The sequence below is a fragment of the Lissotriton vulgaris genome, chromosome 4_1 (assembly GCF_964263255.1).
Source record: "Lissotriton vulgaris chromosome 4_1, aLisVul1.2, whole genome shotgun sequence".
Lineage (NCBI taxonomy): Eukaryota > Metazoa > Chordata > Amphibia > Caudata > Salamandridae > Lissotriton > Lissotriton vulgaris.
The window spans coordinates 1746126921-1746152157 of NC_141691.1; the positions used below are offsets into that span (position 1 = coordinate 1746126921).

Below are 25237 nucleotides of genomic sequence, written 5' to 3' on the forward strand. Positions count from 1 at the left end.
GTAAATATCTGGATACATGCACACGAGCATACACTCAACAAGTTATGAAGAAATCGAAATTCGCTTCCGACCACCGTGTGAATATTTTACCGATTCTTTGGCAAGACAGATTTACTGGCGGCGACCAAATAAAACCGATTCCAAAAAGCGCCCGCCTATTGGGAATAGATCCCATGCACATCTGTATGTCATGCAAACACTCGAGAGTATGTACCATCTGTGATGACAGAGTAATAGAAGATCTTGCTGTTTGGAAGGACCTGTGTGCTGTGTTCCTAGATCCGGAGGCGACCGTGACCTCTTCTGAGGGCGAGGTTACAGAAAATGGGGCAACCAATGGGGGAGGAAACAGAGTGGGTGAATGTCCTATAACCAAGGTATCCTGGTCTATAGCAGGTGCATATGTCCGTGCAAGGATCAAGTGTCTGGAGATTCAGAGAAAATTACATGGGGCCAGTTAGGAGTTCTTTATATTCCCCATAACTATTGGCGTATATTTATAGGCATACATTGTCATACTATGCTGCTCCACTGTGTATGATAAAATTGAAAATTAAAGGTTAATAAAACAAGCATTTGCAATGCAATAGGTCTCGCATTACTGAATGTTTGAGCTATTGGTGTTGCATTATTATTAGCTATGCTAATAGCTCAAACTTTAATAATGCGAGACCTATTGCATTGCAAATGCTTGTTTTATTAATATGTTTATTAGGTTTTATACAAAACAAAACCTGAGACTCCATACTGCAATGTTACAATATCAATAACACACTGTATACAAAGGTTAATATTGCCATGTGTCCATCGGTCAGTGATCAGATATATCCAGTGAAATCATATTTACGTTCCTAGCTCCCCATTCTGCCTATCCGTAGCTCAATCCAGATTAATCCTGACAGTGCACAAGAATGTGGTGTATAATCAGTGTATTCCCCTTGCTACCCATCAACCTGGAGCAGGTGTTGGTCAGTCGCCTGAGTGGCTCCCCCAGGAGCAATCGTGCCCTCCCCTTTGGTAGCCAGGTAAGTTTTATACAGTTCCCAGAACATTTTCCGTTTGAGTGCTACAATATAACATGTTCCGTGACGACCGAGCCAGTGTGGGAGGTGGACCTCGTAACCAGCAGATCGCTACGCTTCTTTTGGCCAGTAACAGACCCATATCAACAATTCGCTGTACCCCTCTAGGTATCTACCTAGAGTAGCCCAGCAGCGCAAGAGCATGTTCAGGGGTCAACAGCTGCTCAGCCACACGACCCAGTTCTCCAAAAACGAATTCCCAAAAGTGAGAGATCTCCCGGCAAGTCCAGGCTAGGTGAAAGAAATCAGCTGTCCGTGCTTTGCACCGTTCACAAGACGGTTCGTCCCTCAATCCATACCTATGTAAGTGTTCTGGGGTATAGTAAACCCTGTTGAGAAATTTAAAGTGGCTCATTCTATGTCTCCCATTCAGGGAAATGCGTTTTGTGCTAGTGCAGCAGTATTACCACATAGCATCATCTATGTCCCGCTGCAGGTTGCACTGCCAGGCCAGTCGCCCCTTAGTGTAGTGGTGTTCCCTATCTGACATTGAGAGTTGGTCAATTTTACACACTATTCTAAAGGGCGACTTAGCCGTAATAACATACAACAAGTTTTGGGGGTTCTAGCATATATTCTTCCAGCATGTTCAATAATGCATGGCGTATTCTGTGGAATTGGAATTGTGTAAGTGGAGTAGGTGTATCACCTTCGGACCCCATGTTGTCCCAGTTCTTAGCTCCGCCATCCACAAAGAGTTCCCCTACAGTCTGCGCCCCCAGAGTACTAAGTGCATTTGGAACCCAGAGTACTAAGTGCATTTGTAACCTCTTTGTCTTTACACACCGGCAGCCAACAGCACCAGTCCAGCCGAGCAAAGGGAGAGTAAAGCATCGCTCCTGCCTGCAACTGCAGTAAATAGTGCCAAGTGTGTGTGGTCTTGTTGATTGAGTCTAGGATCCCCGTCTGTCTGTCAGGGGGTGTGAACATCAGAGCTGGCAGCGACAGAGCGGCCACAACCACAGACTCTATGCAAAGGTGTGTAATGTCAAGAGGACCATGCATCCAGTAGTATGCATGCGCTCCCTGCATGGCTCTATAATATATATCAAAGTCAGGGGCATCCAGCCCGCCCATAGAATACTGCAGTGTGAGGACCTGCCACACGCCTGTTTGCCAGGCCAATTTTACCATTAGAGATGTAAGGCTTCGGAAGAACACCCTAGGCAGAGCCATGGGTATATTAGTGTAAAGTAACAAAAAACGAGGTATTACCACTATTTTCATAATGGATACCCTGCCCAGTAAGGACAGCGGCAATTTAATCCATTTGGCTACATCGTATTCTAATTTACTAATTGCAACCCCCGTAATTATCCCTGAACACCACTTCTGAATCAGTGTGCACCCTGATGCCTGAACATTTCACCGCCTCCATGGACCAGTGCAACAGGTAATCTGGCTCAAACGCTACAGTGGCCGGTGTTAGGGGGAATATAATAGATTTTGCCCAGTTAAGTCGCAGACCAGATACTGTGCCAAAAAGCACCACTTCTCGAAGGACCTGGGAAAGGTTACTTTCTGGATTCCTAACGTACAATAGCATATCATCAGCATAGTTAGAGACAATTAACTCATAGCCCGGGATCCAAATGCCTTTGTGTTTATGATATTCTCGAAGCGCACAGGCCAGTGGTTCAGCCACCAGTGCTTATAAAATGGGCGACAGAGGGCAGCCCTGTCTTGTACCTCTGGAGATATGAATTGGATCTGTCACTAAGTTGCCTATTTTGACCCTGGTAGTGGGAGCGTTATACAGGACACTCACTAACTGTAGAAACACCCGCCCTAAGCCCATCCTTGTGAGGAATGTAAATGTAAATGTCAAGGTATTTGTAGAGTGCACTGCCACCAAGCGGTTTCCTGGCGCTATTATTCATACCGCTGTGGAACCCTTCCTGGCTTTCCCTGTGAAGTGTCCACTTCGGGGCACCCCCAGGGTGAAGCCAGGCATCCTAGCGCTGTTGGGGCCGGTGTGGAGGTTAAGCAAGCTATTGCCCAGAGTTGCTGCGTGGGGCCCATGATTAGAATAGGCACCGAGGCGAGAATTGTCAGGTCCGAGGAAATTGAGCCCAAGACCCGCTGAGGCGGAAATTGAAACCTGGTCCCGGGCCAGAACTCTGCATCTGGGTCTGCCGCTCTAACCATTGAGCCACACTCCTCCACTAGAAGCATACGCAGCAACAGCATACGCAGCGGATCATGAGGAACCTCCCATCCCAGGGCCTGCGTGAGCTCATGCTCCACCCCCCGCCCCCCTCCCGCAAGGACTTGTCTCATGACCAATTCCTCCCTTAATTGATAAAGCAAACAATCTAGAGGATCTAATGATCCAACTTCTTCCAGAAACATTGGTGACTTATCATGGATAGACGTCCCTTTAAACAAGCTTTGTGGTGGCAGAACCTGAGGACACACTGCATGTGACTTTTTCATGGTCCATAGTGGATCCTCTTCCTCTGCTGTCTAAACCGTATGCTGCTTCTGAAATGATCAGTGTCTCATCTTATGCTGCAAAGGTTGTCTTACAAAATAGGAACATTTCTTGAATTTATGGTTAAAAGATTTTTTTTTTGATCATCAATTTTATTGAAAGTTTTTATCACAACATACAAATTCATTGGTTGCAGTTCACTAATCATCAGGATAATCATAACAGTACACACAGGTCATAGAGAAACGGGCGTTCCATCAGGGCTTAACCCGGCAGTCCACACGGCAGATACAGTTGTACACAGAATAAAAACAAATAAAGGCAGATCATCACGGTGGAAGCATATTGAACCATTTGCCCCACACTTTACTGAATAGGTCAGGGCATCCCCGGGCCTCCTCCTGCATCCCGCACCAGTCCACCCCTCTCCTCCACCCTTTTACAGAGGGCGCCTTAGCCTGGGACCAGTCGCCACTATATCTCTCTTGGCAACCGCCACAGCTGTCCCCAACAGGCGCTTGTCCGCCCTAGAGCCATCGAAGCCATCAAACACCCCCAACAGCATACGCAGCGGATCATGAGGAACCTCCCATCACGGGGGCCCGTCGGAGGGAATCCAAGACGGAGGGAGAGGGGAGAGTGGTCCGAGATGCCCCTGGGCAGTATCGCAGCCCCAGAAACTAGCTGGCAGTCTGTGGTCGGCATCAGTAGGAGGTCGATTCGGGAGTGAGTGTGGTGCACTGCCGACGTGTGGGTGTACTGTTCCTTACGGGGGTTCCAGACCTGCCAGACGTCACAGAGGCCAAAGGCCGAGGACCAGCTGGAGAGGAGTTTCGCGGAGGCGGCACGGGCTCCGGACGGGGTCCCCGTCTTATCGCGCCTGGGCTGCAGAATGGCGTTAAAGTCCCCCCTACCTCCATAAGACACTGCGGAAGGGAGGAGATCACTTGTGTGAGGTGGCGAAGTGTTGAAGGCAGGAGTGGGGGGGAATGTAAAGACACAGGAGGCTCAAGGGGTGCCCCTCGATGGTTCCTAAGATGGCCACATAGCGGCCCTGTGCGTCAGACTCGGCTTTAGCCAGGGTAAAGGGAGGTTAAAAGATTTAATTGCTGAAAGAGCAGGCCATTGCTCTGCTGTTTTAAATTTCACAAGTGCTTCATCAGCCTTAGACCAATTAGGACCTCATAGAGCATATTTAACTGATTGGCCTGGGCATATCCTGAGCACCCAAGTGGTGCTTAGACAATAGCTCTGAGTTCATAGAACTCACTCTAGAGCTGATATGCTTAGTTGGCTTCTTTTCTCCATAAGGATTCCACCTCCTTAGCTTCTTAGTCTGAATAGATTAGCAAGTGCATTTGTTTGGGAACTGGTGATAAAAATTAACGACCATGCGTTCAGGTGTAGGTAGGCAGTGCTAGAAAAACTGATTGACTGTGGGTGGGCCTATGAATTTTCGTAGTTACCTTCACGGTGACAGCAGACACATGCAATGGTTGCTCCCAGAGTGTTCATATAGGGTTTTAAAGTGCTATGCTGAAGGTAACTATAAGCGGTATCTTGGTATCTACATCATGAATGTGCGGCTGTTCACAATACAAGGCAGCAAAATGTCCAGTGCATTGCCAGCACAATGGAAGGAAAAACACATTGTTCTGATGGTTGAACATAAGGGTTAGGACTCTCAATAACCAGATAGTGTTGACAGGCATTCAGCATACCCAACATGTGACCTTCATCACAGAAAGTTCAGACTCTTTCTTTTTTGAAAAGATGACATGGAGTTTCTTCATAGAGTCCTTTCTGAAAAACAAAATTCCCTTGCTGAGCCTCCTAGGTTTGCACTGTACAAATATATTTACGTAGATACATACATACATGGAAGGAGAAGTAGCGGGCAGGCTGAAAGAAGGCAGGCAATTCTTTGAACAGGTTGTTGTCATGCGCAGTCTAAAATGTTCTACCTTTGTACATAAGAGCTGTTGAGCAATTGTGGTAAATAAAGTTTACCTATGCGGAATTTCTATGCGGTAAAGTTCAATAAGAATAACTCAATCGAAAATGAGAGGCAGAGTCCGTGGCATCTGAGTTTATAAGGGTTTTATTCCATAAAATGGAATTGGTTCGAACCAGGTATCATGTTCCATCACCACGAAGGTTCAGGAAGGGATAGACAATGCTTTATTAACAGAGTACAATATATATAGTAAATGCATACAATGGTGATGGATACAGAAGGCGTAACAGCTGAAAAGAAACGAGATAAGAACACATGTGCGTAACAGAAGGCGTGCACGAGGGCGTACACGAAGGTGAGTGCTAGAAACGTCACATAAAAGTGTCACAGGTGGGTGGATCCATAGAAGAATCCTGCAGTGTCAGCAGAAATATTGGGCTAGATGTGCGCACAGGCAACATGACGTGTGATTGACGTGGAACTGGAAGGTGAAGGGGACTTGACATTTTCACTATACGGGGAGACAGAAGTCTGGCGTGTCAGAACAACCTAAACCCAATCATATCTGATATCTTGTGTTTGAGGAACTGGATTATCTAAAAGGAAAGGTCTCTCGGGCAGAGGCTATTCTATACTGACTGCTAGTGCATGCATATGCGACTACGTGTCTGCGTGTAATGCGAGAGGGGCATGGGCCTACCATGGTAACGGGAGCAATGAATTAACTTGCTCTGCAGCTGGGGAGGTGTTTACCTAAAACACTAGACAGGAATGTATTTTCGAGGAGCGGAGCAGATAACTTGAAGGCTGAATACAGTGTTGGCAGGCAAGCAGGCCGAGCCGGGCACCGCTCGCCGCGCAGGGAGTAAGGCAAGGGTCATGGATGCGGATCCGGGCTGCAGCTTTCAGAGGCAGAAAGGGCTCGATGGCAGAAATCAGGGCCTAGCTCGACAGAGCCAGGAAAACGTGAAAAGTGCACCGTGTAAAGACGGTGGCACGGCATACTTAGGAACTGAATAATCGATCCATTCATGGTGGATCCGAAAGAGGACATGTTAACGTTGGACGCAAATGTATTTGCGTCTTCATAGCTGGTTGTGGAGGGAACATACACGTACTTGAAGCACGTACATGGAGCCGTTGGGGTCTACGTTAGGGGACACAATTGACCATAAAAATTCATATTACCTCATTCCCTCCTTGTCCCCTACGGACCCTTCATGATATATCAATCCTCATTAATCTATCAATCTGTTCATGTAACATCATTTGCTCTTCTTTTTTCAGGCGGGAATTAGAACGTGAACGTGAATGAGGAATACATGATGTGGCGCACAAGCCGCAAATCGCTGGCCCACATTGCAGACATAAACAACAACTGAATACTATGAAAAGGGCTATTCCGAGGAAGGATAGGACTTTCCATCCCCAGGCTGATAACACGCTCCAGAACCAACCGGACCAAGTCCAGGTGCCTGGATTCTGGTGTATCTGACTTGCAATCTTGTGGAGACGGGTTATGGCTCTATACACTGATGGTGCGTTTTCTGGAATGAAAACACAGCAACTCGATCCGATGACTCTACAAGCTCCGCCCCTATCGGCCAGGATGACGTCAAGAACAAGACGATTTTGAAGAACAACAAGTCTCATAGCAGACTGTTCCTCTGTTAAGTTGCCTAGGGCGGAAGTAGTTTCATTCACTACTGCTTCAAGGGTTCTGGTTAGTTTACGTATCAGTTTACTATTAAAGACAGCACCTAAATAGGGAAAGAAGCCTTTATTAAAGTCTGTGTATTGCTCCCATGCCGTTTCAGTATAGTCGACAATCGGGAGATCTCTCTTGGATCTATTGTGTACTAGATGGGAGTCCCTATGATAATCAGGAGGGGCTAGGAAAACAGGTGGCAGAAGGAAGGCAATGTAACAAGTACCATCCCAATCTAGAGGTAAGCGTATATATGCTGTATGACCACAAATGAAATAGGAATGACGGGAAGCTTTGAATGTAGACTTGCCTTTGTCACTGAATTCGATCACAGTAGTACATTTACTATGACCTAGGTGTACTGAACCATTCTTTCTGACACACAATTCACCTTTGACTGGTAATACTGACATAACGGGTAAGTCTGGTTTTGTATCGGACTGGACATTCAGAATCATGAGGTTAAGTGTAAAATTACCTAATCCATATACTTCGTTTTCTAGATCGGTCCCTGTCCTTTGGGGAAGACCCTCCTTGTCAGGGAAACATACTTTATGCAGAACTGTGTTCAGATTTCCCCATACCCAATTGCCCTGGTAAACTATGGAATCAGAATTTAAAGAATTCATTAAACTAAACCATGCACCACAGGAACCATTGTGTGTGAACGGATACGGAAAGAGGGGCAGAACTCCCTTATACTTCTGATAGGGAGGGAGTCGGCCACATATCCAACAATTTGTAGCATTGCTGGTCTGATGGGAATGATGTAACATACTGATAAAGGTATTGTTGCGCAGCGCAAGTCGGTAAGATAACTCGTGCGGGGGCAATTCACTGAAAGTGTGCTCGACAGTGTCATTTGAAGAAGAATGTGCACGTGTGAAAATAGGAAAGTATATGTGTAGCAATATACTTGCAGCAATAATCATAAGACTCAGAAAAAACATAATCAATAATGTCACTATGCAGTGACTACGGAGAGATTTACAATATTCACGTTTCTTGAGCTGTTTCTGTCTATCTCTCTCTCTATTGGGGTCTAACTGATACATGTCAGAAACTTGTCTAACCGATTCACCTAGGGGAGGACTTAAACAATTAAACTGTCTGACTTGTTAGACCTCAACTTCATGCGAAATTCTTGAGAAGGAGTTTTCTCTACCAGGGGGAGTTTAGTATCAGTCTCTGGAAGGGGGCAGGGCTGGGAGTCTAGTTTTGGCGGCAGTCCATAGTGTCTTTTTACATGACTCGAGTGGAGCCAGCCCTTACGGCCCTCCACCTTGATTTGCTGTCCTTGTGGTTAATAAAACAAGCTTCGGCTCCTGCCAACGGGGCTCCAGCGGACTTCTCCTGTCGAAATTTCGGATGTATACTAGATCCCCAGGGACGATCTCGTGTGGCTTCACCCCGGTGTTGTCGGGAAAGGCTGCAGCTACCTGTGAACGACATGATTGTAGTGCAGACATCAAGGAAGCAAGGTAATCTGTCAGCATATTACAGTCAACATCAGTAATTTTACGAGGCAGAGGCGTCCCCCACATATTCGGTGGCCTACCAAAGACCACCTCATACGGGGATAGCCCTGTTCTAGAGTGTGCTATCATTCTCATGTAAAAAAGAGCAACTGGTAAGGCTACTATCCAGTCAACGCCTTTCTCTCTACATATCTTGGCAAGACGTGTTTTCAGGGTCTGATTGTGACGTTCCACGAGACCTGCTGCCTCGGGATGTCGGACACAGTGGAACTTCCACTGATAACCTAGCAGGAGTGATACCTGCTTCATGAGCTCGGACGAGAATGGCTGACCATTATCTGAGTATACGATACGGGGCAAACCATACCGTGGGAAGAATTCACGTACCAGCTGCTTGGCAGTGGTCGGAGCAGTGTAATCTGGGACTGGATATGCTTCTGTCCAACGGGAAAGTGCACATACAACTACGAGGACATACTTGAATCCTTGACAACGTTCCATCTGGATATAATCCATCTGGAGGACTTCAAAAGGGTGATCGGGAGGATGAAATCCACCTTGTTCTACGGGAATGCCTTTACCTGGGTTGAACTGACAACAGATCATGCAAGTACGCACTTTCTGTTTTGCTGCTGCTCGTAAATGTTTATTGAACCATAGGTTTTGAATACTGTCTAACATGGCTTTTTCTCCTAAATGTGCAGGACTATGTACTGTGTTAATGATAACTTGAACCATCGAGTGGGGGAGAAACCATGTGGCTTTTCCCTTCGTCATCCATCCCTGTTCTGTCTGGATCCCTCCTAGTTCAGTCCATTTCTTTATTTCGTCTGGTGTAGCATGTGTCTGTATATCAATTACATCTAGGGCGGGATCCCTAACTGTCATGCAATGTGTCGGTGTCGGGACTATTGTCTTTGTCAAGTCAGTTGTGTGAGTATGAGTCTGAGCTGTATGCTTGGCTGTTTGGTCTGCCAGGTCGTTACCCTGGGAAATGGTATCTGTGACTTTCGTATGTGCCTTGCATTTCATGATGGCTATGGCTGTAGGCAAATGTATTGCGTCTAACAGAGCTTGAATAAGGGGACCGTGCTGGATCTTGGCACCGTGAGAAGTTAAAAAACCTCTTTCTTGCCAGAGGACACCGAAGTCGTGTACGACTCCGAAGGCATAACGTGAATCTGTGTATATGTTAACTTTCTTATTCTTGGCTCGAATACAGGCTTGAGTCAGAGCGATGAGCTCTGCTGCTTGGGCTGACAGGGTGTCGATACGATTCGTTTCTATGACTTCAGTTTCTGTCGTGACTGCATATGCGGCCACTAACTCTCCTGTACTTGTTCTCATACATGAACCATCCACATAAAGTGTCAGGTCTGGATCTGGTAATGCGGTGTCTGTCAAGTCTTGTCTGGGTTTCGTCGTAATGGTAATGACTTCAACACAGTCATGTGCCAAAGGGTCTGTCTCACTTAGTGGCAAAAGTGTAGCTGGATTCAATGTATTGCAACGTCTGATTTCTATGTGTGGCTGAAACAATGTTAATTCATAACCTGTCAGTCGTGCTATAGTCAAGTGCTGAGTCTGTGTTCGGTTTAAAAGAACTTCCACGGAATGTGGAACTTGTACTGTCAATTGATGTCCTAACACTATGGAATCACTTTGTCTAATTGCTAGAGCTGTTGCTGCTACTGATTTCAAGCACGCAGGCAGAGCCTGGGCTACTGGATCTAATGTACTAGAAAAATAAGCACACGGTTTGTGTGAACCTGCTTGATCCTGTGTGAGTACTGACAGTGCAGTACCTTCGCGTTCTGTGACAAAAAGTGTAAAAGGTTTGCTGTAACATGGTGTTGCTAAAACTGGTGCTTGACATAAGGCTTTCTTTAAGTCGTCAAAAGCTTGTGTATGTTCCTGAGTCGAAGGGAGGACAGTCGATATCGCTGCCTCCTGTGTTGTCAACTGTATGAGTGGCTTGGCTAGAAATGCATACTGAGGGATCCATTGTCTACAGTAAGAAGTGAGGCCTATAAAGGCCCGTACCTCCTTTTGTGTCTTGGGTTGTGACATGTTTACAATTAACTGGATGCGGTCAGGTGTTAGCTGTCTCCCCCTCTTGGACAGCAAGTACCCAAGGTATACCAATTGCTGAACACAGAATTGCAGCTTCGAAGGAGACACCTTGTGTCCCTTGTCAGCCAGGAAATACAAGACTGTCAGTGATACTTGTTCACATTCTTGTTCACTTCGGGCGGTGATCAATAGATCATCGACGTACTGAAGTAGGGCAGTGTTAGCAGGCATGTGGAACATTTCTCAAATCGGGAATAAAAATCACTAGTGTCTTCGTCGTGTTTCTGTTTGCAGGCTGAGATTGCATCCCAGTCCTCCTTTTTAGTTGCTAATAAACGTGGCAAAACCTGTACTAACAATCCTGGTAATGCTTTAGTTTTATCCCCAAGACCTATACCTGGGGTTCGAGTTGTTTCTTCAGTTTCTAATGCAGCCCAATCTATCTTTGTGTCTCCCACCTCCCATTCTTTTTCTTTGAGTTTCTCGTAAATACCGGCAGGCAATAACACGTGCAATATTTTCATAATGTCGGGATAGGTGTAATCTCCCATGAGTAACATATCTTTTATTTCACGGTGGAAACCTGCAGGGTCTTTGTCATGACTGGGCACTATTTTCTTCATTTCCAATAATTCCATTTTAGTTATAGGCGTGTATACATACACATGTGTAAGGGTATTATCATTATTCCTGACTGGATGTACTTCTCGCAAGGGATTTTGTCTGTCTATGTAAAACATTTTCCTTTCTGGGGGTGGAGCTGAAACAAACTGTGGGTTCAGGAAAGCACTATATCTGTGTCGATGTTCTAAAATTTCTTTAATTAAATCGGTACCTAGGCCTCTCCACTTATTCATGAGTAACTCTACTAGTACATCAGGTAGGGGACCTGGATCAGAATGTTGGCTCTTATACAACGTAAGGAGGTGTTGTATCATGTACATACCAGCTAGTCGCTGTTCGTCTGGGGAAAGATTCAAAAAGGTTTGTGCTAATGCGTCATCATTATATTTATCGGAATTGTCAGCCCATTGTACTGCTGACCTGGCTAATTCTTGTTCGTCCATGGACTTGAGTACATGGTACCCCATTCGTTCTTGAAGTACTTTATCGGTAGCCTGAAATAGATGTTCAGGACTCCTCGGGTTTGACATAGCAGAGTGAAAAAGTCTCTTGCTTTCCGGACGTAACGTTTTATTAAAAGATCTACCCTTTCCTACATATGCTATTGTTTCTGTATGTTCTGGCTCCTCCTCCTCTGAGGATTCATTCTTGTCATTATCTGCTTCATTTTCAGCTTTCTGTCTTTCACGAAATACTGTTATTTCTTTACGGATTTTTCTGTACATGTGCTCTATACTTTTCTGTCTATCATGTTTTCCGTCTGCAATATTCTGACCCCATGTAGTTAGTACTTTCATCTCGTCTTTATTTACACCAGGCTGGTCTCGTTCTCTTATGAAACAGTTTATGAGGAATCTTAATATTAAACCTTGAGTGTCTACTTTCTGGTGTGCCATGGCCTCGTGAATACATTCCTGATCCTCCCCAGTCTGAACAAAATGATATATCCTGTCTAGATATTCTGCCATTCCTGGAAATAGAACTAAAAAGTTTCCAGCACGTCTTATACGTATTGAGGCTAGTATCATGCAACCGTCTTTGCCTGGTATTGGATCATATCTACAGTCTGTAAGATATTCTTTAAGCTTTTCAATTGTGGCTGGTTTCGGAGTACGTTGCATTGCTAGTTCTCTGACAGTTAATCGCTGTACTGGTGGCGGGGTACGGTAACCTCCTGTAGCACCTCCTGTAGTGGAGGCCTGAGCATGAACTGGCTGTAGGGTCGGTACCTGCTGTAACTGGGCTGGGGCCTGAACCGCGCCAGGCCCAAAAGGATTACCGGGGGGGATAACAGGTAAGGGTGGAGGAAGCAGACCGGGAGGGGTAAGCTGTTGCGGACCTGGGGACCGACGATCAGCGGGTGGTACAGGTGCAGGTGGGACATTAGTATATTCGGGGGCTACGTCGTCTAAATAGGAAGAAAGGAAAATATCTGCTGCGGTCTTGTGACGTACTTTAGTCGGAACCAATGGAGGGGGCAGATTTTTCGGTATTTCCGGGGTCGCCTTGGGCAGGCCCTCGGCCAGGACTGGATACAATCCTGTCATAATCGCGTTACTACGTCTATCGTGTTGTTCTATTCTAACTCGCTCTCCTTCTTCTAGTAGTTCCTTTTCTTTGGCTTTTTCAGAATCCTCTCTACTTTTCTCTGCTTTTCTGAGTGCTTTCTCTGTGCGTCTATGCGATTCTTTACGCCATAGTTCAATGGCATCTTTCTGTGACTGTCTGGCTTTCTTTTTCCATAACGCTTCCTCTACTCTCATGATGCACTCGGCATCCCATGTCCCTGTAACGGGCCATTTCTGATTCTCTGCTAAATCTTTAGTGTAGTCCACCCACAAGTCGAGATATAAGACAGCGTCTAAGCCGTGCTTGTGGTACATAAAATATCCGGGAGTGTCCCTGGGTGGGATGGGAACAGCTTCTTCGAGTATCCCTTTCCTAGTTCCTATCTGACGTAGCTTAGAGAACAGCGGCATTTTGAACCTTGATACTTGATACTTACTTGGACTTGGACAAAACTAATACAATAAACACAGTAATGAAGATCAAACAATCACTCATACCACGACATTAAAACGCACATTAAAACATTTACTAGATAACTTGATACTGGATATACTGCTAAACAGTACAGATACACTGCTAAAACAGTGCAGACCGGGTCTGCGTACCCAAACCCGTCTTGACCGGACACAAATTAATGCACCCGTCTTGCTGCATCCCCAGCAACGGTACTCACGGGAAGCACGGAACGGAAGGCCTCGGAAACTTGACACTGGACTGGACCGGACCGGACTGGACTGGACTCGACTCGTGACGTAGGTACTTCGGAACTGGTGGGCCTCTGAACACCTCGGACCTTGCTCTCTTGGCTGGGCTCTGGTCGGGATCCTCCGCACTCCTCACCGCCTCGTCTGGGTGTCGATCGCAGTCTCAGTCACCTCCGTTGGCCTGAGGGAGATACAGGAAATCCTGCGGGTACGCGTAAACGTCCGTCACGGCTGTGGCAGGGGGCTAGGCCTGCAACGCACCGCCGGCGCGTAAGGTGGGGGAGGGGTCCCTATTCGGGCGCCAAATTATGTGGTAAATAAAGTTTACCTATGCGGAATTTCTATGCGGTAAAGTTCAATAGGAATAACTCAATCGAAAATGAGAGGCAGAGTCCGTGGCATCTGAGTTTATAAGGGTTTTATTCCATAAAATGGAATTGGTTCGAACCAGGTATCATGTTCCATCACCACGAAGGTTCAGGAAGGGATAGACAATGCTTTATTAACAGAGTACAATATATATAGTAAATGCATACAATGGTGATGGATACAGAAGGCGTAACAGCTGAAAAGAAACGAGATAAGAATACATGTGCGTATTAGAAGGCGTGCACGAGGGCGTACACGAAGGTGTGTGCTAGAAACGTCACATAAAAGTGTCACAGGTGGGTGGATCCATAGAAGAATCCTGCAGTGTCAGCAGAAATATTGGGCTAGATGTGCGCGCAGGCAACATGACGTGTGATTGACGTGGAACTGGAGGGTGAAGGGGACTTGACATTTGCACTATACGGGGAGACAGAAGTCTGGCGTGTCAGAACAACCTAAACCCAATCATATCTGATATCTTGTGTTTGAGGAACTGGATTATCTAAAAGGAAAGGTCTCTCGGGCAGAGGCTATTCTATACTGACTGCTAGTGCATGCATATGCGACTACGTGTCTGCGTGTAATGCGAGAGGGGCATGGGCCTACCATGGTAACGGGAGCAATGAATTAACTTGCACGGAGACAGAAAGGCCGGGCCCTTTGCTCTGCAGCTGGGGAGGTGTTTACCTAAAACACAGGAATGTATTTTCGAGGAGCGGAGCAGATAACTTGAAGGCTGAATACAGTTTTGGCAGGCAAGCAGGCCGAGCCGGGCACCGCTCGCCGCGCAGGGAGTAAGGCAAGGGTCATGGATGCGGATCCAGGCTGCAGCTTTCAGAGGCAGAAAGGGCTCGATGGCAGAAATCAGGGCCTAGCTCGCCAGAGCCAGGAAAACGTGAAAAGTGCACTGTGTAAAGACGGTGGCACGGCATACTTAGGAACTGAATAATCGATCCATTCATGGTGGATCCGAAAGAGGACATGTTAACGTTGGACGCAAATGTATTTGCGTCTTCATAGCTGGTTGTGGAGGGAACATACACGTACTTGAAGCACGTACATGGAGCCGTTGGGGTCTACGTTAGGGGACACAATTGACCATAAAAATTCATATTACCTCACAATAGTGATTCTTATCTCGCCTTTGAAGCATATTGACAGATTGGTCAAATGAAGAAGCAGCCTAGTTAAGGTATAATGTCCTGAGACCTGAGAAATGTCATTGTTGGGATAAAGAGAATGTGCTCAGTAACTTTTAGTTAGACCTCTTGTTTTGGGATTTGTAGGCTTAAATGTGCTTCCAGGTATTTATCTTCCAGAACATTGGTATCAGAAGCAAGAATGCTTTTTCCCAAATAAATTGTGTAAATGCTTTTACAAAAGCCCCTTTGGCTCATGGAAAAAAGTGATTAAGGGGCACATGTAACTCTTATATCCTTCAGACACCTACCTATTGGCCTATAAAGCATAGCCATGGCAATGGAGTTTCCAAAGCCGCTCTGACTCACCGTGGTAGTTGTGTTCAGGTTTGTACAGTCCATACCGATAACTGCTTTGAAAAAAGGTAATGGATCTGTGAAGTGATGACATATATCAGAAAACAGCCTTGCAAATTAAAATAAACACACAAGTTAGGAGTTACTAATATTTCTGTGCAGTGCAAACATTCAATCAGTTTTAAGAACCCTTATAATTTATTAATATATATTATGCCTACATGCAATAAAAACTCACTTTTATGAACAGCGTACCTGATTTAACTACTGTTTACCTTAATAAACTGCCTCAGTTGGTACTAGCTACTAATTCAATGTGTGTCGTCTAGGGCAGTGGTGCAAGTGTATAAACCACATTGCTTTCTTCATGTTCCCACGGCAAGCGGTTAAGCCCTTTCCGTGTGATCCATTGCCAGTAAAGAGCAAAATATGCTGTCACATCCCTATGGAAGTGAGTCTGGCATCCCCTTATGAGCATTTCAGAAGATTGCTAAAGACCTTTTTAATTTCTCAGTCATATCAGTAAGCCTACTGTGCTGTAAATGCAGCTTCCTCCATTGACCTCAGCACCAAACTGCCTGCTTTACGTGCGCTTTATAAGCACTTTTAACATAACATAACATAACACAACACACAATGCCTTAGTCAACAGTGGGTCATCGCATAGCACTTATCTGGCACTGTTCGATCATGGAAGTGATGCAACCCATCCACATCATTAAAGCCCGTTCCTTGTGAAATTATGTGATCTGTTCTGCTATTACAGCTTCACAAATATGCCAGTTATAGGCGAGAGAGAATGTAATTGCAGAAAGATTCTAATTACAGAAAATAACCTGCTCAATCAAGATGAAAAGTTTTCTTTTTTTATCTGCTACTGTGAGTGTTCAGTGGTCTCAGAAATATAAAATGATTAGTAGAAACGTTCCGATAAGGTTTTCATTTCAGGTATTATGTGATTATATGCCACTATATTGTATTTTCTAGATTTATTTCATGAAAAGCACATGTTTAAACAGACTAAATGTGTTCTTTAATAAATCTACGGGTAGACGTGCTGACCACTAACAATCGCTGGCAGCTCCTAATATTCTGTTCGATTTTTCAGAATGAATCTTGTTCTTACAAACATTGACAAGATTTTCTCTTGGATAAAGATATTTTTTATCCATCACTTTGTTCCTCAATGTGGTAACGCCTACCATAAAGCCCTGCTATCAGTAGAATAAAGAAATCATGCCAAGTTACAAAATAAAGGCTACACAGCCAGCATTTATTTAATATACTCACTTTTAGCGAAAAATATCTAATTGCTTCTAATAAAACTCCTGTACGTTTGTGAAAATTTAGTTAAATATTGCCAATTAGTTTATAAGTTGAAAGTGTAATTTTCTCCCATGGAATTGAAAGGAAATGTGCCTGTCAACTCGGCTAGAGTGCAATAGTTTCTGAGTGGTCAGGCCATATCATGTTTTAAGATAGCTGCATGAACTTAATTGACGTATATTGAACCTAAATGCAAAACATTTACACAGTAAGTGGTTATCCTGAAAATATGTCTTGGTTCCAGCCCTCCTGAACTTATGTTGCACGCACATGGTTTACTCTGTTTACACTTTCATTTAATACCTGCAATAAGCCCAAAACAGGCAAATACATAGATCATCTCAGCCTTACATACAGCATATTGGATGGGCCCTTGCTGAAGGGTCAACGGCAAACTTTTTTGCTGTCCTACTTTTTTTCTGACCTTGTTCTTGTTGGGCACTTTACTGAGCAGCTCTAAGAGCATGTGCTGTCTCCCTAAAATGTGATAACATTATCTTTTCCACAATTTGCATATTTAATTTACCTATAAGTCCCTAGTAAAGTGGTAAACCATATAAATTAAATGCTACTAGTGGGCCTGCAACACTGTTTATGCCACCCACAAAAATAGCCCTTTAAATCTGTCTCAGTCCTGCTACTGCAGGGCCTGTGTGTACAGTTTTACTACCACTTTGACTAACCATTTAGAACTCTTTGCCAAGCCTTAAACTCCCCTTCTATTACACATATGTCATCCCTAAGGTAGGCCCTTGTTAGCCCATAGGGCAGAATTCTGTGCAAGTTAAAGGTAGGACATGTACTTTGAGTTTTGCTTGTCCTGGTAGTGAAAAATACCTACATTTATTTTTCACTACTCTGAGCCTACTCCTCTCATAGGCTAACATTGAGAATTCCTTTATACACTTTTAGGCTGTAATTCCTGATTGGAAAGGAATAGATCTGTCATTATTTAGATCTCTGGAATGATAATGATACATCGTATTTACTGGTAAAGCTGCATTTAACGTTACTATTGTAGAAATGTCACTTTTTGAAAGTGGACATTTCCCTGCTTTTACAGCTCTGGGTGCCTGCTGTATGTGTCCCAATACATGTCTGGGGCGGGTGACAGCTTCACTTTGTGGATTCTCTCTAGACAGTCGCAAACAAAGGATGATTAGGTGTGTCTGAGTACCCATCTGCATTCTGATGGCTCTTTGGCTCTTCCTAAGCAGGAGGGAAAGGGGACTAACACTCACACCCGAATAGGCAGTGACCCATCCCCACACAAAGGGCTGATTACCCCCCCCCCCCCGCCCTCCCCTACTGTTAGTCTGGAGCCAGGGCTTGGAAGAAAGAAAGGGCTTCTGTGAACTTCAATGACCCCTCTTTGAAGTAACCCCCACTTCAAAGGCACAACTGGGTATAAGTACTGGGGCTCTGGTCCCACCAACTCAGACACTTGTATGGACCTGTAACTGAACTCTGTCAGAAGAACTGCTGTGCTGCATTAAGGACTGACACTCTGCTGGACTGCTGATGTGGGAGACCTGCTGTGCTGCCCTGCTGCTCCATGATCCTGCTGAGGAAGAGCTGGACTCCTCCTCGCAACCAAAGTGATCTCCAAGGGCGTGTTGGCTTGCCTTCTGTTGCTTGAGACGCTGGGCTATCAAAGTCTCTACTTCTGCCTCTATTTCACCGGAAGTGGACCCAAATCCCTTCACCAGAGAAATCAACGCATCTCCAGTCTGTGTGTAGCAGAAACAGCGCATCAATCCTGTTCTAGGAGTAGAATTGGTGTATCGCTCTTAGAACTGCTACATCGCATCAGGAACCACTGCTTTGGAACCAACAAATCACTGTGTGGAGAAGATAGACGGATCACCCCTCCAGCGTGGATTGACCCAGAGCATTGCTTTCGGAACCGGCGCACTCGGACCCAGCACTTCGCTCAACGGACGCGATGCATCGCTGCCACTGCATAAAGAAAATCGACGCATCACCACGACTGTGGGCTTGACATCGCTGCAACGCTCATCTGCCCTCCGCATCTTGCTGTTGCCACCCTTGATCAAGATACTCTGTTCACTGGGCCTGCATGGCTCTTGTCCCCCGCAAGCGCTCCATCGCGTCGGCTTGAACTGTTAACTGTGTTCTGGTCCAGCGCGACCAGATAACCCCCATTGGCACTTGTTGCTTCTAAATGCTAGAACTCTTTATATACTTAGAAAATTCATAACTCAACTTCTGCTTAATGGATTTTTGCCGTTTTGGTCTTGACTTATTTTTAAAATTATTGTCTTTTTCTAAACCAGTGTGGAGTCTTTATGTTGTGTTTACATTGTGTTTCCGTGTGTGTTGCACAAATACTTTACAAACTGCCTCTTTAGATAACCCTGGCTGCTCCGTGGTAAGCTACCAGAGGGAAACCACAGGTTATCTTTTAGTGTGTATCTGACTTACCCTGACTAGATTGTGGTTACTGCTTGGACAGGGTGCATACCTCTGTCAACTGGAAATCCAATTTCTAACATAACTGTTCCTATGAAAACTGTTTAGATGTCCATTCAGATTAATGTTGTGAGATCCTTTACTCAGGGTTTATTCCAAGCTAAAATTGTAAAGTTTTGAGAGCACTTAGAGGTGACGTTATGATTATTATAATCTTAGATTGTTGGAGGTAACTTTAGGCCAGAAGGAACTATTCCATGGCCTTGTGTTTAGGAATGTGGGTGAAATAAAGGCGGCTCTTTCCTCCTCTACGGTTTTACACCCCCAGCTGGCTAATTATTTATTAGAAAATTGATCACAGTATCTTTTCTGCTCACCTCTTTGTTGCTCTATTTCCAGCTATTTCACAGCAGTGGAATCACAAAAGATCCCTACATGTAGCCTTTATTACTTTAATTTGGCAATGCATACTTGATATCACTATACAAAGTTAGCTGCTAATAGTAAAACCTTTTGATCCTATTCGTATAGGTGTGTTGAACAGCTTTCATGGTCCATGCCAGTTGTTTGGCAGATTAACATCATAGCCTAAACTGCTGCCTCGTGACAGGATTAGTCCTGAATGCTTCCAAACTACGCTTGTGATACCTGTCTTTTAGAAGCTCTGATGGAGTGTCAAAGACCCAGGAACTGTAGACTGGTAGCAATGTATTTTTACTGGTGAAATTGCTAGAATAAGCAGTTACTATAGAGTTGAATAGCCTTTCAGGGCAGAGGCAAATGCGTCTAGCAAATGTAGGTGACGTGACTAAAAGCAGATCACCCTGGGTTGGGGGGTGGGGGGGGGGGAGAATTCATATCGTTGGACTTGTCTGCAGTCTTCCACACTATAGATCATGCCATTGTCCTGGAACATTTTAGCTATACTGTCATCAAAGACATCTCTCTTGTGCCGGCAGTCTTTTCTGTAACAACAAACCCAGGCAGTGACATTTGCACAGTTTACATCTTCTGCACACCAAATTTCTTGTGAAGTGCCAGGTGGCTCATATGCCACTTTTGATTTTTTTTTTTGTATTCATATACTTTTGTCCTTGATCACAGCTTATGAACTGGATTTTCATAACTACACTTGATGGCATTGAGAAAGTATTAAATACCACACAATCATTCTGTATGTTCTTGCGAAACTCAAAATCAACCCGATAAAACAGAGGCAGTTTTTTTAGAGAAGACTCCTGGTTTTGGACTTGAATTGTGATCATCCTCCGCCCTGGTCGCGCCACCTACTCCCATTGTCTCTGTAAAGACGTCAGACATTCCTGCCTGCAATTCTATCGACTGTTAAGGTGTCACAAATATGTTAGTTCCATCTCAGAACCTAGTAAATGATCTTCCCACACCCCTGCTATCCCTGTGAGGCACCTGTCATACCTTTGGTAGTCTACTTGGAATGTGCTAATAGAAAATGGTTATGGCTTCCAGAGTGTTTTGTAAAACTAAACAAAAAGTTACAAAGGCTCAGATTGTAAAACTGTGGAGCATGCTCATCTACCAATCTGTAGCGGAATGAAAATGTTACGGCTGTGTGGAGGATTCTGTAGGTCCGCCCAATTGTCAGCTGCATCAGTTTATTACTCTGTGTGAGGTCCATTGGCCATCCCATATAAATAGACCTGAGCTACTGATAAGAAATATAGAAATTATATCATTGTGCTTAATTTGGTGTTCCAGTTCAAAGTACCTGTATATGGTATCTTTGCATAAAGCAAACAAGGCTAGTTATAAGTATCCCTCTGGAACAAACTGCAACCAAGGGGCACCAATAGTGATGATCATCTCATTAATAAGGCCAGTAAATACCTGGTTCTTTCTTGCATAGTCTTACAGTCACAGGATATGAAATGATGTGTGACACATATGTATGCTCTTAGCAGTGTGTGTGATTTCTTCAGAATCAAGGAGTCACTGGTGTGGGAAATGCACCAGATGTCATTAATAAGCGTGAAATGTCTCACTGGAGTGTCCAGGATGATGACCACTTAACCCTTCCCAAGGCAGAGACCTCTTCCTTCCAGGACAGCACTAAGGAACTTTGGTTGGATTTTATCCCTGCAGCTACTTGCCTTTTGCCACTTAGCCTTACTTGGCTCCTAGGGCCCAGTCGCTGCCAGCTTTCCCATCCTTCTCCAATGCTCTAAAAGAACTACACATGCTCCAAGGATAGTGGGTGCCCGGGGGATTTTTGCACCTGCGCAGGGGTTCACCCTAGAGCACTTTCTCCCCACCTTCCACAGAATCCTCGCAATGGATGGATAATACCCAGGCAGCTATGGGGCCACCTTCCACAGAATCCTCGCAATGGATGGATAATACCCAGGCAGCTATGGGGCAGGCCCTGCTACTATGCCCATCATCCCTTCTTCTCAACTCCTGACAGCCCGGCTCAGACATGGGTCTCACTTCTTCTCTTATCATTATGGACTTTCCTGTCCATGACATCTTGCTTACAAGGATGAGGGAGATGGGCATCGGGGACAAAGTGCTGAGCTGGTTCAGCTCCTTTCTGAGTAGAAAAACACATGCTGTTTCTCTGTACAATTCATGCTCCACTTTTAAATCTGTCACGTGGCATCCCTCTGGTATCTTCCCTTAATTTCACCCTTTTAAACGTTTGTTATTCCACTCGCCCATGTGGTAGCGACTTTTGCTTTGTCGCTTCTTGTATACGCGGATGGCAAAAAAATCATTTTAAAGGTTAAAAGCTCGCTTCTGAGGCACAGACATTAGCGCTATCATGTCTGGTAGCATTGGACACCTTGATGAAGGACAACTCTCAAAGCTCAAACAGCTTAAAGATGGAAATATTAGTTTTCAGCAAATCAGATCTATGGTTTTCGTACTGGTGGCCTAGTTCTTTTGGAATTTCACCCAATCCAGTTGAATCTGCCCACAATCTGGGAGTGAACTTCTGTTCCAACTTACCTTTCAGAAATCAGTTTTCTTACACTCACATTCACCTACTATTTATGCTGAAAGTCCTCGGGAAGATCCCCTCTCTTTTGGCTGTTGATTTCCGAAAGGTAGTGGTACAGTGTTTACTACTAGGTAGACTAGACTATTGTAACTATTTATACTGGTCATCCCACCTCACTGGCTCTGCAACTCGTAGAAAATGCCCTAAAAGAACTGCACTAATCTCTGCTTCAGCATCCTCGTTACCCCTTTCCCTTTATTGATTACTATTTTCCAAATGCATCATTTTCAAAGCGCTTTGTTTCCGTCATGAGGTGTTGTCTCTGATGCGCTCTAACACCTATATGACCACACAAGTCACTGTTTATAAACCCATGCACAGTCTCAGATCTTCCCACTCTTTGGCACCTAACATCCTCCGTTTTAAAAATTCTCGCATGGATAGACAAACTTTTTCTGTACTCTCAGCTTCCTTGGGGAACAGCCTTCCTTCTGCGCTTCCAACCAAATTTATTTCAATTTCACAAATTACTGAAGACCTACCACTTCTCTCATTAACAGTATTTTTACTGCAATGTGACTAATGTTCATCTTCGGGTAATCACGCACTTTGCAAATAGATTAACATAACATAAAGCTGGGCTTTCCTGACATTGAACAATAACGATGGTAAATTAGCTAACTGCATTTTTCCTCCTTGCACCCCTAATATCTCTTGTGTCTCCGAGTTTGTTCTGCAGTGGTCTCGGCAATAGGAGATTGCTTTGAAAAAAGCACATTATCAATCTGAATACATTTCCCGTGCTCAGTCTTTAGTTTCTGTGCATTTCCAAAACTTGGCTGTTCTTGCTAAACACCGTGGTTGCTACTGCTCTTTTCCCTCCTAGACACCGGTTCACTCTTTCTCCTTGGTGATTTTACCTCTCAACTTTGGGCTTCCGCTCCGCATTCTCACTCTCTCTTAATCCTATTTCACATTCAGGGAGGCACCTTGGGTCATATTTTCTTTCCTTTTTCATTCAAGGCCTCCCCTTCTTATCACTTTCTCTTACTCAACACTTTCTCTTTTTCTATTCTTTCTCCTCCATCTGTTTTTCCTACTCCTACTTCATTTTGACGAAACGTAAAAAAATATATTTACTTTTTCACTTGCTTCCGCCGTCCTTAGTGCTTTACCCTCAATTTCAGTTTTTTTCCTTGCTCTTCCCGCCCCTCCTCTCTCCTCTTCTCTGCTTCGTCTGCTAACTTATTATTGTTCTTGCACCTCTTAAGTCTTTGACTTTCTCAGTCAGCCCTTCAACTTTGGCTCACACCTGAGTTTTCTGCTTTATGTCCGTTTCTTTTCTTTTTGAGTGCCTTTGGCATTAACATCATACTCCCTTTCCTTTACCTTACTTTTTGTCATCTCACGGACCTTATGTACTCTTGCGTAATCCTTGGTCCAGACATTTGATCCAGAGCTGGTACAGGTTTCTCATTGTGTGTTCTCCACTCTTAATCGATTTCTTGCCCCTTCTGATTCTTCTCCTCATTCATCTCCTTCTGTTGAGGACTTCCCTTCTGACTTTGGTGAGTGTACCTCTGACTCTTCCCCTGTTTCTGTATCTTATCCACCATGCCTGGATTCCTTCTCTATTATCTCTAAATCATACGTTCTCTTGCTTCTTCACATAGGCATACCCGCGGTATCATTATCTTATCCCCTTTTCTCTTCACTGGTCAAGCCTGTTTTATCCTTCCATGTTCCAGTCACTGTGTTTAATCTGTCCTTGTCTTAAGGAATGCTTGCTTCTTCTTTTAAGGCTGCACCCATTCTACCTCTTCCAAAAAAATTGTCATTCAAACATCACAACTTTGCATACTTCAGACCTGTTTCTTTACTCCTTTTCGTTTTCAAATTCCTCTTGCATCTTGTTCTTTCACAGCTGTTTGCTATTCGTCCTGCTCATAATCTCTACTATCCTGTTTCCACCCTGGGCATTCCACTTCAACAGCTCATCTTTGTCTCCGATTCACTTCTTCATACTCATCTCATTATGCCCTCTTAGTCCTTCTTGACTCTTTTTTGCTGTTTTCATTTCACGTATGGTCCTTTCCTGGTTTTCCCCCTACCTATTGATCACTTTTTCTGTCTCCTGGAATGCGTCTGTGTTTTCTCTTTATCCACTACACTTCAGGGTTCTGCATGGTTCTACTCTGGTACCCCTTATTTTCTCTTTGTTCAGCATTCCTCTGTACTCTATCGGTTCAGCTTCTGTCTTGGAGTCTTTAATGCTCATTGCTACGAAATCTTCTTCTTTCTCTGTTCCTCTACACTCACTTCTCCTCTTATGTTTCTGATATACAGGACTAAATGGTTCCTCATTTTCTAAAACTGAATCTGAGCAATACTGAGATTCTGTTTTTCCTATTCATTCCTCTTATCCTATGCTGCCTCTAGTGTTTTTTTTTAAACATCTTTTTATTGATTTTTCATTATCAAGTAACATACATAGCAGAATAACAATCAGGAGGTAGTCATCAAATATCCATCCCATTTAGTCAAGCTGTTGTGATTACCTCTCGGGCTCAGGGCTTCAGTTCAAAATTTCCACTAAGCCCATTGAGCTGGATAACTATCTAAAACGACTGGAGCATTACACCCCTCTAAAGCCCCTCCAGGCTCCCTACACTTAACCTCTAGTCTTTTATCCTTCTAGTATCCCATGCTCTTCCTCTGCTTGCATTTTGTCTTTAATTCATCCCTCAACTTTGCCCCTTAGTTTGCTGCCGTTGCAAATCTTGACATTTTCAGTACTTCAACATCCACGTCATTATACCTTGTATTTGCTTTTCTGCTTTGAAACTACTACTTCTCACTCATGTTCTCTCGCTTCCTAAATATTGCAATTCCCTGTATTGTAGCCTGACTAAATATCTCTCTACTCATCCGCAGTGTGTATAGCAGGATTGCATTTGACTTTTGCTTTCTCTTTACTTGTAACAGAATAGCTGGTTTCCTTTTTCTA

General features: G+C 44.4%; 1 protein-coding gene across 1 annotated transcript in view; it reads left to right on the top strand.

Moving 5' to 3' along the window:
• Positions 1-25237, top strand: part of VPS13B (vacuolar protein sorting 13 homolog B) — a 2999480-nt gene that overhangs the window by 540582 nt on the left and 2433661 nt on the right. The window lies entirely within an intron of this gene.